The sequence below is a fragment of the Miniopterus natalensis genome, chromosome 13, assembly GCF_054644295.1.
Source record: "Miniopterus natalensis isolate mMinNat1 chromosome 13, mMinNat1.hap1, whole genome shotgun sequence".
In the NCBI taxonomy this organism is placed as follows: Eukaryota; Metazoa; Chordata; class Mammalia; order Chiroptera; family Miniopteridae; genus Miniopterus; species Miniopterus natalensis.
Window position 1 is genome coordinate 5,936,761 of NC_142093.1, and position 16,137 is coordinate 5,952,897.

Below are 16,137 nucleotides of genomic sequence, written 5' to 3' on the forward strand. Positions count from 1 at the left end.
GTGGAAGGCGGTAGGGGAGGTCTGGTGTACATCTGGGCATCAATGTCTACATCATGGACTCTTAACTCAGCATTTTGTACTGTAGGGAAGCTAATCTTTTCCTGGACATGAGATAAAACTGTTCCATGGAAGGTACAATTTCTACTGCAGTGGTATTATTTGGGTTTGTCTGAGTTTATCAAGCATGATTCAAGCCATTCCATTTTGTGTCTACTTACATAATGTTAGGCTTGTGGAAGAAATGCGCACTTTTTCTTTTAACTTTTTCTGAGTAAAATACCAAATAGAAAATATTGATTTTATCACTTAAGTGTAACAACTGTCCATTTGAGTAATCTGAAACATCCATGTGTATATATGTGTGTGGAATGATTGCATAAAATATTAAACATTGTCATTGTCTCCTGAAGTTGAACATTTCGCATAGCCTGTGCTCCAGAATTCCTTCCTTGCACTTGTACAAGAAAGGACATGTATAAGAATGCTCATAGCTATACTGCTCACAATAGCAAAGCTGGGAAACAACCCAAATGCCCATCAAAGGAGAGTGGAAAATAAACTGTGGTATATTCACACAAGCAATCAAAACAGTTGAACTGTAGTGACACTAAAACATTAAGTGCAAAAGATTAAGTCTTAAAACATTCTAAATTAAACACAAATAACATAAAAAAAATTTTAAGACTACAAATAAATGCCATAAAATCATATAGAAAGGTAAGCAAGAGAGTGATGAACACAGGATTCAGACTGATAGTTATATCCAGTAGGGAATAGGCAAGGGATGAGATGGGGGTACAGCCATATGGTTAGGTATAAACTGTGTCAAAGTCATACCTATGGCTTTGGGTGGTGAGTTTGCAGGTGCTTATGTCATTATTAAAAGCTCACTAACTTTGCATGGACCCTGATGCATGTAAGGGACCCAGAATCATCATTACTGCAAAGCAGAGCACCTGAGAGCACTAGGTATATAAAAACCTATGTCTATAAGTGTGTGCAGAAAGGTACACGTATACTGGCATGTGTGCATGTAATAAGATTACCGTGACATTTCTAAAAGATCTAAGTGATTCATTTTTAGCATGTGAAGATCTTTTATATGGGAGTGGTAAGAAATGCATTTATTATTCAATTGATATAAATTGATTTTACAGAAAAGTGTGATGGTATGCGAGTTCCAGTATTATTATACATACCACTCTCCATAGTTTTCAGAGTCACATCTTCTACTATTTTATCACCCAAAAGTTAGCTTGAGCTTCAGAACTGTCTTCACTCTCAGCCCCAAGGAAAGTACAGACAAATGAGATTTGTCAAAGCCACTTTCATATCACCAAAAAGGTCATGCAAGCTGTCACTCCGTGTTTAAGAGAGCTCTGTGTGCCATGATCCTTACTATTTGTTTAAAATGAGACAAGTTTTCTCTTTGAAGACATAGTTGAAGTGCAGGAAATGAAGTATTTCGTTTATATACTGAAAATACTCAGTACCGAAAAAGCACTAGCCTCAAGATGGGGAGAGAGGAGGATTGTAAATACTAAACACAACTCAGCGTTTTGTGGTACAACTGACGTATATGTACCGACATCATCTCCCAACCCCACATCCCCCATTCCACCCTGGAGTGGATTTTTTTGTTCCAGGAAGGGAATATATTACTTTTGGATGGAGCTTAGACTCTTGGCAGCCTCTTAAGAGCCATATTCAAACTCAGCCTGTGCTCTTGTATCAAATAGTCAGAAAGCAGGCAAAGTCTTCCTCTCCTTCCAAAATTATCCAAGGACATAATACAAAGTAGAATCACGTAGGAAATATGCCACATGCACAGAAAAAAGAAAGACAAGTCTGGATAAGCTAAAAGGGAGAAGCACAGAAAAATGTGGATTATATAATGAGGACCAGGAGAAGGGCTGACAAGAAAAAAAACTTCCTTTAATGCTGCTGAAAAGTACAAATATTCAGCAAGACATAGTCCTTCTCCTGATGAATAGGCAATTTTTAGTGGTTCCTTCTAGCTCGGTGAGGACGTTGAGACATCCTGGAATACAGCTGAGCTAGTGGAACTGCCTGTGGCCTCTGCCCTCTTTCTGTGTGGTCAGCCTGGCTCATCTACTGTCACCAACCTGACCCGTTTAAGGGTCCATGAGAGTCACCTCGCTGCTGTAGAACAAATACTGATGAGGTGTGGGGAGGAGCAGGATAATGAGAGGTAATGCAAGGCCAGGAGCCACAAACCCTCAGCTTGAGAAGCCTTTGCAACCAAAATATAACCAAACTCTCTCATTAAGTCTGTGTTTTAAAATGTTTAAAATTGAGGTTCAGAAAAAATGAGGCAATTTGCCCAAAGTCACAAAAAGAAGGAAGGTAGGAGAATGGACAGTGAGAATTGGTATGCTGACTTGCACCACAGCACAACCCTACTTGTTGACTGGATTCTGTGGCAGCATCACATCAACCCCTCCATCCCTCCGCTGTACACCTGCTGGCGTGAGCTTTGAAAAACACAGATCTGAGCATGGACCTTCCTAGTCTGATACAGTTTTCATTCTTTAGTCATACTGACCACAGTCACCTCATTTCAGTTAACAAAGGCCCGGTGGCTAGCACAGAGCCTGTTGCAGAGCAAGCATTGGTGTTGTTGAGTGAATTATATTAAACACTGACTGTGTATCTCCTTCTCAGGAAGCCTTGTGGTGGAAGCATGTAAAAGTAACTAAAGGACAGTTTCACTTGCCCTCAGGATCTCACGGGCACTCAGAAAGACATGGTTAACCACACAATACAAGGCAGAATGACATAAATGCTTATGGTGGGGCAAAAGTGGAAAGAAGAGGCTAATTTCAAAATGGGATATTAAAATAAAAAGTTAATTAAGGCAGTGATGGAGGACTTTTCTCTTAGATTTTAAGAAGATAAAATATCTCTAGGAGGTATTTTTACATTTTTCAAGCTTGGCACCTGCGATAGACTTAATTGTGCCCTTACCCCCAAATTCACATGTGGAAGTTTTAATCTCCAGTACCTCAGAATGTGACTGTATTTGGAGATAAGGTCATTAAAGAGGTAATTTTAAGTGAAAATGAGGTCATTAGAGTGGGCCCTAATCCATTATGACTGGTGTCATAAGAACAGGAGGTTAGGACACAGGCATGCGCAAAGGGATGGCCATGTGAGGACACAGGGAGAAGATGGCTACCTACAAGCCAAGGAGAGGTCTCAGAAGAAACCAGCCTTACCAACACCTTGGTCTTAGACTTCTACACTTCTGAAGTGTGAGGAAATACATATTTATTGTTTAAGTCACCCAGTTTGTGGTACTCTGTTATGGGGACCCTAGCAAACTAATACTGGCAGGAATGTCTGTGTCTCTGGTAACAGAAGTTGCAGGAGATGTTTCATCGTCCTCACTACAGCACTGCTGTGAGAGTTTGGGAAAGGAGCTTTTTCATTTTGTCACAAAGAACAAGTACCTGAATTTGTCCCCCATGAGCATTCCCTGTTTCCAACAATCATAGTGATTACCAAGTCCAGATCGCAAATTAAGATTGCAGGTTTAGTGATTTTAACTATATGTTCACAGAAGCAGCCACAGTTTCAAAATAAAACCTATCCTGGGGAAGAGTAAGCAACTGTGTGAGGTAGGAAGTGCCCCTGTCCGAGGTCCTGTTCCCTGGAATGCTGGTGCCTGCCTATTTTGTTTATTCACTGTGACATCAAAGCCGAAGAGACCATGTAACAGAACTGGCAGAGTTCTGGGAAGGCCGAACTGGATTCTGATATTTGTTTGGAGTTTGATTGTCAGTATTGCTTGCATCAGGACTACTTAGGAGGGTTCAGGTTTAGTTGAAAATGCAGTCAAGGGGTAGTTAAAAATGATCATGGGATTTGGAATCTGGCAAACCTGAGATTCAACCCCAGCTGTGCTGCCTGTGCCAGATCTCTGCCTCTCGAAATCTGTTTCCTCATCTTTGATATGGAAATAATAAGCCCAGATCTATCACCTCAATAATGGAGTCCCAAGGGAAAGAAGGAAAGTGAAAATAATTTTGCAACCTGTAACAAAATGTTTTTGCCATCATGACTGATGGTCTACTCGTTTACTGCCAGAGAGTCAAGATGAAAAATAGGCTTTATTTTACATGCCAAAGCCAATGGCATCATAAATGGTCTACAGAGAGGATGTAAGGCTCTGTTGATGTCTCCCACGTGTTCCAAGGTGGGGCAACAGCCGTGGCAGGACCCACCATGAGGCTAGTCTCATTCTCAGCATAGATCCTTAGACCCTGAGCTCTGGGTCCTCCCAGCACAAAGGTGCTGCCGTGCAGGATGAAGTGTGGCATCCAGGCCTTTTTTATGCAGTCCCCCTCAGTGTCCTGTACCTCACACACTTTCACCTGCTCAATCCCCACTGCTTACCATTTTGCAGATGAAGAAAGAGATAAATTCTCAGAGGTAACTAAAAGGCTAAAGTTGGTCTTGGCTTTAGTTCAATTCTCCTAAGCCTCTGCTTTCCCACCAAGCAAACCCTGTTGCATTTCTTCTCAAGTGTGCTAGGTGTTAGGCAACTTGGAGGTGTACTTGGATGGCAGGGCGGGGGGGTGTCTAGATAACTATTGGACCATTCCTGATTCAACTGTTTGCATTTTAGTGAAATTTATTTGCATATAACGAAAGAGTCCCTGCCAAGTCAAGTCATGTCCATCCAAGTGCTCATTTCCTGCAGAGCTTTAAGTAGTTTGGTCATTAGAAAATGCACTTCCAGTTTATCCGTAGAAGAGCGGTTTTACTCACTAATTCATTTAAGATTCATTTTCTCCGTGCTTCCTGTAGGTGAGATATTGTCCTGGGCATTGTCCTCAGTAAGCTTAGAGCCTGGTGGAGCCAGACTATCCTCTTATTTTTGTATATTGCTTTTCAGTTCTCAAAACCTCAGAGAGCCTTCCTTGATCTCCCCATTCTCAAAGCCAGAAGAGCCTCTTCCTCTTTTGTGATCCTGTGACTTTCGTTCACCCACCTCTTACAAGGACATTATGGTTTTGCCACACAACTCTGCAAACTTTTTTCTCATTTTCACTCATCAGAGCCCTTCTCCATTCCCCAGAGCCTACACTGCTATTAGTGACTCATCTGCATATACATAAATGTGGCATGGTTTAATCAGAAGGCTGATGTGTACCTGGCTCTACCATATAGTAGCCATGTGAACTTGAAGAAGTCTTATGCTTAAAGGTTTGTTAAATAAATCAAAAAATTACTCCAGACCTCAGTTTCCTCATCTGTTAAATAGGAAGAATACTATGAACCCTGCTTAGGTCAAGTGTTTTGTAAACTGTGAGTTTTCTTACCCAGGTAAGACTGATCAGTAGCTTGATTAAGGCACCTGGGCATGGGAAAGCTTCCAGATGCCAGACTGCCCAGTCTCTTGGACTGTGGCATTGTCAAGGAGAGGCAATTCCCCCGCCTACCCTTCTTGCGTTCTTGCAGCTAGACTACTAATAAAATAGGGGAATTAAAAGAATAACTCTCTGAGAGAGAAGTGGAACAGTCCATTTATGTACTCTTTATTACATAAAGAAACAATAAATTTGTGGAGAGTTTGACAATACAAAGAGCATAGGTGTTGAGGTATGTAGTTAGCAAGGATCCAAATAAAATGTAGGCTAAGGGCAGTAAATTAGTAAAATTGACAAGGGTTTGTTTATATAAGCTCAGCCCTGGATTCTCTCTCTGGTGATAAGGTTGTTTGATTTTTAGTCTGACTGCTCTGCATCTTCTCACTTTTATAGCAGGGAGGGCACCTTTCACATGGAGATTTATTTCCTGCATTTACGCATTTATAGAGTTAGAGGAGCCTCAGAAAGCTCCTCCTGCTCCCACTGTTTCTCAAGTGATTTTAATTCAAAATAATCAATATGCCATTGTGGGATATTTTGTGGCTGCCTGCCCTGGGACCCAACAGCATCAAGAACTGACTTCCCCATCAGATATTTTATCAAAAGAAAACATGACAGAGATGGCTATTACAGCGTCGCAACATCATACACAAATGAAATTTGAAAATAAAAGACTTAGCTCAAAAATTATTTTTGGATGATTGGTTTTCAGGGATTCAGATTCTGCTTGTTCATAAGGTAATTAGGAATAGGCCTTATTAAAAATTTGTTGGGCAGGGCTATATACAGAATCATTTAAATTCCTTTGGGAAACAGACATTACATAAGACACAAATGTTATCAAGATTGGGCTGATGAGGACACTACAATTTTTAGTGAAAACCTGGGAATTCATTTCCATTTGGAATGTTTCCCAACATGATTGAGACTACACTTCAACTTGAATTAATGTGGAAAACAAGAGCTGGGGTCTGAAATCTCGAGGAAGAGATGACAATAGAGTTCCAGTTCTGGGAAAACAAGGTGCCGTGTGAGGCTTCAAAGGCATTTTGTTACTGAGATATTGTCTCAGGGAATAGCTAGTTACCAGTGAGCCTTGCATTAGAGAAAGCATTTATCCCAAGGGGTTGAAGTGATAACCTTCTCCTGTCTCAAAGGGTGTGAAATTCTTTTGGATGGCTTCCACACCTTGGGATTTTGCTTTCCTGTGATACAGCAGGTGTCAGTTAGAGAGATATCAATGGTGACTGCAGCCATGGTATCCGAAGGAATGCTCTTAGATGATACCTCGACTTCTCTGTTCTCAGGATAAGGTTGGAAAGAGCCATTTAGAAGTCTTTCAGCCCACCCCCCACTTCTCCCAGCTTACCTCACCTCCAATTTACAAAGGTGGAAACTGATGCCTTTGGGAGGGGGAGGGGCAGGCCACAATGGAGCAATTTCTTAATTGCTTCACTTAACATCCAAAAGAACTCCAGCCTGCTTATGAAGGTTTTAAGCCAGGAAGACCAACTCTCCTCTTAGCTACTATCTACAACTAATTGTTAAAGGACGATCCATTTCAAATTCGAAATAGAGCCAAAGAGGAAGAAATAGCCCATGTCTACTACAGGATTGCACTTAAATATACAAAATCATGTTTGGGTCTCTCATTGTAAAGCTGTTTTACATCATTGGATTTTTGTGATCCTTTGAAAGGCTGATAGGGATTTGCATCTAGTACCGTTGGCCCACCTTGGTGGGAATCATTTCTTTCCTCCCCTCCTGTGGCCCATTAAGCACTTGCCAGAAGAAAGCTCTTTATCTGCTTATCGCCCTCATGTCTCCACTTGAAATGTTCTGGGATCTTTGACTGTTTCTCTCCCCGGGTTGTTATGGAACTTAGGGTCCCATCCTTACGATTGCCCTGAAGTTGCTGTGAAGTGTTCCTGTGTTATGTCAGCTTCTTCTCTTGCAGATGAAATGCAATCCTCTCATAACTGGGGAGAAATGGGAAAGATCAGCTATAAAATGGTCACAAATCCATCTACAAAATGTACAAGGGCTTCATTAGCTCTGTTGTAGGAGAATCCCTTCGTAGATAGTAATACAGGCTACTAGCAGTCATCCACCATCAACAAACACTGCCGGTATTAGCTAGAACAAGCCAGCATCCAGGAACTATGGGGAATGTGGAGTTTTAGTCAGACTGCCTCACTTGTGTAAAGGGCTTGCAACCTAGTACAACAATTTATATAGACAGCTAAGAGATGATAGAGAAATTAATACTTATCCCAAGACCAGTAAAGATATTCTAGCCTAGTGAATTTCTATATAAATATCTTCACTGAAGATTTCAAGATGCCTTGAAGTATAGGTAGGAGTTGCAGCTGCAAGGGTGACATTTCTAAGAGAAGGGACAACCTAAGCAAGGGCACAAGGACAGGGAGACAGGAGGATGGTGTGGGGAATAGCAGGCAGCTGTGTTGGCTGCAATGTTGGATCACCAAAGAGGTGACAGGGAAAGTGAGGTTGGAGATGTGAGTGGGGCCCAATCAAAGAGTCATCGAATGCTGGGAGTGCCGGGAAAGCCTGAACATGTACACAAGGCAAACAGATGGATTCTTGCCAGGTGTTAGATAGCCATAGAAATTCTGGTGACCTCATATTGTATTTTTTTTTTAATTGCATAATGATGGTACCAGAAATGATAAGTCTTTTTTTCATTTCCCTTGTAAATGTTCACAGCAACTCAGTGAGTGGAACTGCAGGAGCTCACAGTGTGTCCTTAAGCGAATGACTTAGAGCCAGAGTTGACTGGGTTATTCATCAGGTATTTACTGTCTGTACCTTGTGTGTGCTACACCACACTAAACTCTGAGGGGATCACAGGCAGGACACCCATGGGAGTCCTATGCAGTCTGGGCAGGGGGTGGACAAAGCCTTCCAAGCAGACAAGTGCAAGCACAACACAAGAGCTATGAGGTCTGAGGGCAGTAGGAGCTTTGGGAGAGGGAGCCATTTTTTGAGCTTCACCTCCTACTTTTTCCTGGAGATACAGAAATTAATAAAATATGGTACCAAGGCAGAGATGGGAATGAAATCCATGTTCCATGGGCAGAAAGAAGTTTCACGGGGCTGAGCAGTGGAGATGAGGGGGAGAGAGATAGGAGGTTAAGGGTAGGATAGGCAGGCATGGCCTTAGCTTATTCCTCTGTAAAATGAAGGCGAGAACCATAGACCTCTTGGATTCCCTTCCAGTGCCAAGATTCTGGAAGCAAGTGGAGCTGACACTGTATCTCTGCTAGTATGTACCACAGGTCCCTAGGCATCGTGGCAGGTTTCCTATTCAGCTGCCCACAAGGACAAGGACTGTGTCTTATTCATCTCTGTATCCTCAGCTCCCAGTGACAAAAATTGGTTGGTTGATAGAACAAATTAATAAATGAATAAAGGACTCTGTCTTATAGGCTTAGCTGAACTTCAATTTGAAGAATAAATTAAAGGAATGACCTATATGGTTATAGCATGTTATCCAGAATAATAGACCTACAGAGATTCATAATGAACAGTTTTGATATAGGATGTTTAAATAAGCAAGATGCTACATAATGTAACAGGATAACGAAGCATCCCCATTCTCAGAGTCAAGTGGTTAGCTAGTTTGTTTATGAATATGTGATGTGCTTGCCCGCAAAGAGAGTAGTCAATGGACTTCCTTAAATACTACTTTCCCAAAGAGGAAAGGAAAAGATAAAATGTAAACTCCAGTGTCTGATATAAAAAAGCTGCCTGATGACTTGAAAATTAGGCTGCGTGTGTGCAAGTTTGTAATGATATTGTCAGAGAAAAATTGAAAACTGAAAGGATTTCCTTTTAGAAGAAATGCAAGGGAGACCATAAAAGACAAAGATGGTCTGCGTTCTAAGTAAATCTCACTGCATAGTCAAGAGAGGACTTGCTTTTACCCATGTTCTTTCAAAAAATGTGACATCTACCAGGAGCACGAAAAATGATGACATCCTGTTAGAGCTAATGTGTTGTGGCTTCACAGCTCGGCCCAGTCAAATCTCTTGTAGACTCAGAAGCTGTGCCTGGAGATGTCTTTCAGGATGACACAGTTGGGGCTCCAGAGTCAGCCCCTGGGTGAGGATCTAGATGGCTCTGGGAGAGATTACGTAAAATGACAAACTGGAAAGAGCCAAGCGATGTTCTGGGGTCAAGAGATGAGATGAGTTGGATGAAATATTGCCTGTTCAGCTTTCAGGATTTGGACATGAGGACATTTGAAAGTGGGTAGTGTTAGACATCTAGATTAGCCACCTAAGCAAAAAAATCTTAGTGGTCAGACTAATGAAGAAAGCTCTGGGTAACTAAGGATTCCAGATACAGAATTAATATAATAGTATGTATCAAGCAAGGAGTCATTTCCCTAAGAATTAGTCTATCTCCTTTTAAGTTTTCAAATATATTGAAGGTGCTCTGTTATTTTGTCTTAGGGACATATGTCAATATATTTGTATTATTTAAATGGATGAATGACTCCTTTGAAGGACCAAAACTCTATTGAATTCATAACTTGTCAATGGAGGAGACATGAAGATCTTCCAGGGCATTTGTGTGTATAATCACACACACACACACACACACCTTAGTTAGGATAAAAGTTCCACTGGGCACAACAGAGACTCATGTAGTTTCAGCATGGCTGAAAAAAAAATTTTTTTACATGAATTCCAAGCTGATCTGGCATTTCTGCTCAGTAAGCCTTGAGGGACTCAGTACACTTCTATCCTGGTTACCCTACCTAAGGTGTGCTGTGATTCATAAGTGGCTTCCCACAGTGTCATTTTCCAGCTAGTAAGATGGAGGAGACAGAAGGGATGGGAAAATATACCCTTACTTTAAAGGGAAAGACCCAGTAATTGCATATATTATCTCAGTCCATATCCAGAGTTTAATCTCATGACAACACTTGGCTGCAAGGGACACTGGGAAGGTAGCCTTAATTTTGGGTGGCTATATACCCAGCTAAAAAGTCCATTATGGAAGGAGAGAATACTAGATAAGGGGCATTGCTAGCAATCTGCCCAGAGGGAATGTTTTGAGGGGCTCCTTCCTGTCATCAGCCTCTCTTCTTAAGGTCAGGTACAAGATGTACAACTATTTGAGCTTCCCTGTGGATGGGATTTGAGACCATGGCAAGCAGAAGTGGACTCACTCTGTGTATGATTCTGCTTTACCAAGAGTGGGTGGTGCCAAGATACCCTGTTCTACTGCCTGGGCTGAGCCAGGCAGCCTCTCCAGGGCTTTGCTCTGTCTCATGCACTAGAGCCTGATGGAAACTACATCCAAATAGAGTTAAACTGACAATAGAGGTCCCAATGGTTGGTCACTTCCTTTGCTGCAGTGAGTGGGGTTTATTTTTTAAACACAAGAAATTGTTGTCTATAATTTGCCAGCATAAGACCCTCCTGTCACCTCTACCCTCTTCCTGTGCCTGCTCTCTGACTCTTTATCCCAGTGGGGGCACTTCTGCTGGGTGTGCTGCTGAGCTGGTGGACCATGATTAGTGCTTGTGTTTCCCTCCTTGTGTCAGTTTGGCAGCAGAGGCATTTATCTGCCCACATGACTTGAACAGCACATAAAGATGAGGCCTGCAGTGGCATTGGGCAGATGCAGCATCACACAAGGAACAAAAACATAACAAGGGGTGAGAGATACCGAGACATAGGACCTACAATCACACTCATAATAAGATTTACCAATGCAGAATGACTAGTCTTTGTATTCATCCATCCATTCGCCCATTTATCCATCTATCTATATGTACATTTATTTATTCATTAAACATTATTGGACATCCGCTCACTGAGGATGTTGAAATGAACCAACAGCCATGCCTCCCTTCCTCAAGGAGCCCAGCCAATGGGGGAGACTGTCAAGTGAACTGGGGATGATGGTACTATGAAGTAAATGTTCTGCTAGATGCCATAAAAAAATGAGTAGTGCTGGGAAGAGGCTCTAGGAGGGCTTTCCAGAAGAAATAGTAATTGAGCTACATCTTAAGTGAACCAGGTGGCAATGAAAAAAGAAGGAGCTCCTGACAGCAGCAAGGATTTGCAATCTTTTCCACCCCCCAAGATTTATTTTTTCCTGGTCCTAGTCCACAAAATCCTCTTGCAAGGCAAGATCCTATATATTTCTCAGCCACACTAAAAATACACCCATAATCTAATGGAAACAAACATGTTGGCGAAAGGTTCCCCTTCCTGCCCATTAGTCAGTCCTTTATCAAAACAGCCCTGTCGGGGACCGAGAACATGATGATGGATCACAACGTGTCAGTGATATGGGACTGGAAGCATCCGGATGACAGGGCCTTGGCTCCCCACCTCCTCTGTGTGTTTCCAAGGAATCTTCCTCTGAACTTGAGCCAGGCAGGGGCCACAGCTCAAGGCTCTGAACTGTGCTCACTTTGATCCAATAGTGCCAGTGTTGGCTTCTTTTCCTGGGGAATATGAAAAGCTTTGTTCCATAAAGCAAACAGTCATGACATTTCTTTGGTCCCAATGGCAGTTTTCAGAAAGAAAAAGGAAAGGGAAAGAGAAAGGGAGCTGATATTTACTGAGTTCCTACTATGTGTCCAGTAGATACAATGAGAGAAACAGAGGTGATAGGATTCCTTGGAAACAATATTGTGTAGTAACAATAACAAGAATGGCCAACACTTACGTCACATTTACTATGTGCCAGGCACTATTCCGTGTATTAATTCCTTTAATTAATACAACTGCCTTTTGCACTAGGTACCATTACTACCTCCATTTTGCAGAGAAGGCAACTGAGCACAAAGAGAGAAAAGTAACATGTCTAAGATCACACACTAGTGAATGGCTTAGTGGTATATAGGCTTTAACTCTGGAACCCCAGCTCTGACCTTACTGTGCAACCTTGGAAAATTACATAAACTCTCTGAGCTGCAGTTTCTTCATCCAGATGATGGAGATAGCGGTGCCTCACACACAGCTCTGTTGTGAGGATTTCAGTTGTGCTGAGAGACCAAGCTTGTACAGAGGTAAAATTCTGGCTGACCGTGCCATATAACACATATGTGGTAGCACACTCACGTACGACTGCTTTGGGGCAGGTTTCATCTACGAAGTAGGCCTTGAACCGAGCCAAACGGTACACTTACTCCAGGCTAGGAAGAGGTTTGCATGATTATTCTGAAGAGAATAGTGGTGGCCCCGAAATGAGCCAACTCTGTCTCCAATACCCCCACTTCCATTTTTCTGTGCCCTGTTGTCTGCTTCATAGCTTCCCACCCCATGCTCGCCTACTCCACTCTTGCCCCTCTCCATTCAAACATGCTTCCCCAAATATTTTTAATCAGTTTATTTATACAAACATATCAATGACTGCTTAGACTTAATGTGTATGCCATGCTCAGGGATTTATAGCTTATCAGGAAAGCCAAAGTAATAAAGATGAGACTCTGGGGCCTATGGAGGGAACCTTCTGAAACTGTGAATGTGCTGAAATTCATATCCCATCACACAGGTGGGGAAGGCAAGGCTTTGTCAATCATCAGGGGTGAAAATTTAACAAGCTGTATCCTTCACTTCAGGGGTGTGTGTGTGCGTGTGTGTGTGTGTGTGTGTGTGTGTGTCAGTTAGGGGTGGGGAAGGGATAGGTGTTTTGAAAGTTTTTGCCTTCCTTGACTTTGGCTGCTTTGGCAAAAGAATCTCTACTACCTGATCCTTTGCTGGGGCTGAAGCTCTCAGCCCTAAGGAGGGAAGTACAGGGTGGTCCCAGAAGGTGCTTGTCACCCATGTGGCCCCTGTGCCTTGTGCGAGGGACTGACCAGCAAGGAGCTCCCCTCTCAAAGGGGTTCCTGGTATAAAGGCCCCCTTCTCCCTCCCTCCACAAGCACCCCATCAGTTCTTCATCAGAGAACCTGGTACAGGAGTGGGGGTTCCCCATGGTTGGGAAAATCCAAGTAGACGTTCAGCCCCACCAAACCTTACTGAATGGATGACTCCAGATATGCCACCAAACAGATTAATCTATAGCCACTGCAAGGCTGTGTCCAGAAGAGGTCAGGGAAGTTGGAAGAATCTAAAAGACTGGTAAAAAGAATGCTTCCTACCTTAGGGAAGGAGGAAGCATTCTAATGCATTTCTAATTTCTACATGCCTCCCTCTTCTGATTCAGTATAAAAGAGGTAAGATCAATATCTATACTTTAAAAAGCTCTACAATGACTCTGAAATGCATCCCAAGTTACCACTGGGCTTTAATATGACACTAAATGGGGACAGATGACCCTGGAGGACAGCAGCTGCTTCATTTCCCAGAGAGTGGATTTGCCCATTCTGCAGGTCATTTATTCACCCACTGAAGGGTCCCCAAAGTCCGTCTCAAAGCTGGGCCTAGCCTCAGTCCTCTGTGTTGGGGACACACAGGTGAATAACACACCCGGTCCTGACTCGGGGTGCCCACAGTCCCCCCCTCCCTTGCCTTTCCTCCCTAAGCCACTCCTTTATTTTCATCTTCCTCTCTCTTCTCTCACTTTCGAGAGCTCAGACTAAACTGTGCACCCTTCCCCCATGATCCATCAAGGTCCATGAACGGCCAGGGAGGCCGACGTACGTGGCAAAGCAGGAACACGGCTGTGTAATGTCAGCAGCCTCAGGAGTGACTTCTTGAACCCTCAGCGGGGCTTCTTTACTGAGCGTACTGAAATACTAACTGAACGTAGAAAATAGGAATTGTAGAAAACAAATAAATCGATTGCAAAGTACAGTGAAAGTATGGAAAACATTTGATGAATGAGACATGTGCCTACATTCCTGAAATCATTGTGGCCAAATTCAGGTGATGGCCACAAAAGATGATAAACAGAAGCAGCCTGGGCAGCGAGTGAGCTCGGGCTCCTCAACATGAGCAGACGAGGGTTCCTGCTGACCCCACAAGACGGCAGACCAGACACTGCTCTGAGCCTGCTCCCTGGCCGGAAGGGCATCAGGACGGGGCAACTCTAGGACACTTCTCGGGGCAGTCGCCCAGGTGTTCCCTTCGTGGTGAACACTCTCACTCGTCATGCGGCCCAGGTTTCTCCCCAGCAGGAGGCGGGCCTGTGCAGGGAGACGCTCCGTGTCCTCCGCCTGAGCTGCTGATGAGCGCTCCTTTGCTCACCTTCCCGCGTTCCATCCTGTTGCCCAGAGCAAAGGGTGCACCTCTCCCCTGCCTGCTGTTCATTCCCTCACGCTACGGAAGCATAAGCGGTGCCTGAGATTAAATGGCTCTTTGAAGGGCGATCAAGAACTAGAAATCAATCAGACAAGATCCTGCCCCCAAAAGCTCCCAGCCCAGGTGATGAGAAAGAAACAGTTAACTGTCTACAGCAACATGCGCTCAGGTCTCCTCAGAAGGGGGCATGAAGGTCAGTGAAGGGGACAGGGAAGTGGGGAGGGAGCCGGGACTGTAGGAGGGCTGTCTAAGGAGACTTCTGGGAGATGTAGGCTGTAGCGGGGCTCCAGACGGGTAGATTCCCAGGGCTGCGTTGGGGAGGGCATCGCGCTGGGAGGGCTTCTGTATGGACGAAGCTCCCTGGGCATAGCGAGGACATGGGAAAACTTGGTGGCTTCTCTCACGCTTTTGCTTTTGTAGCAGCAGAGGGGGAGCATTGAAACTACACTTCCTGTTGTCAGACTTCCCAGCTGGGGGAAACCTTGGCTTAACAATGTTCAGCAAATTACATATTCACAATGAATCCTGTTGGCAGATCTTCCCAACCCTGAGCACCGGAGAGTGCCTCTGACAGTCTGACAGCATAATTACCCCTCACTATGAGTTTTGCCAGTTGTCACATTCCCAAGAACTTCGCTTAACAGTCAGCATGGCAGCCAGCCTGATGGGCTCCACATGACACTTCCTTTGGCTTTGTTGTCCTATCCCCCTTCTCCTCCAAACTCACGCCAGTTTGTCCCTGACTCAGTCAGCTTTGGCCAACACCAAAGGGGGCCTTTAGGCCTCAGGATCGGGTCCAGAACATTTTGCTTTCCTAGCAGGACCCAGGAGGAAGAGGCTCTCTGGGTGCTCACTTTGAATTAGATACCCCCATCAAGGCAATTCAAATATTTGCATTTGGCAGCTTGTGACATGGGAGCAGTTATGATAGAAAAATGCAACCCATTTGTTGGTAAAACAGGAGTTTCAGATAGAACTAGGTTCCAATTCTGAGGGCACCTCTGTTTCCACATCTGTAAAATGAGAATAATCTCACAGAGGAGCTACGGTTAAATGAAAACACCAAGCATAATGCTTGCACCTAGGAAGTTGCCAACACATCTCAGCTCCCCTTTTTCTTTTCAGAGGCAAAGGAGGTTTTATCTACTTTATTTATGCCCTGTTTATAGATTATTGAATCATATCAACTTTATCTTCCTTAAGAACAGCTGCCACAATATCTGTGGATCCACCTGGATCAGTGCTGTATTAGTAAATGAAAAAAGCCAATTGCAAAACACTGTATAACATAATCCTATTTTTGCAAAATATACACGCATCTCTCCTCACACCCCACCTTCCTCATAGTGTTTACCTTCAAGAAGATTTGGTGAAAGGGGACCCTTTACTTCTCACTTTATATACTTCTTTATTGCCTGAAATTTTCATAGCACACATGTATTACTTTTTATTTTAAATTAATCTTAAACAACAACAAAAGCCCTCCTCCTCTTTGTCCACAGGAAAAA

At 43.4% G+C, this 16,137-nt stretch overlaps 1 protein-coding gene across 1 annotated transcript in view; it reads left to right on the top strand.

The window, feature by feature from the left end:
- Window positions 1-16,137, top strand: part of VSNL1 (visinin like 1) — a 62,049-nt gene that overhangs the window by 33,596 nt on the left and 12,316 nt on the right. The window lies entirely within an intron of this gene.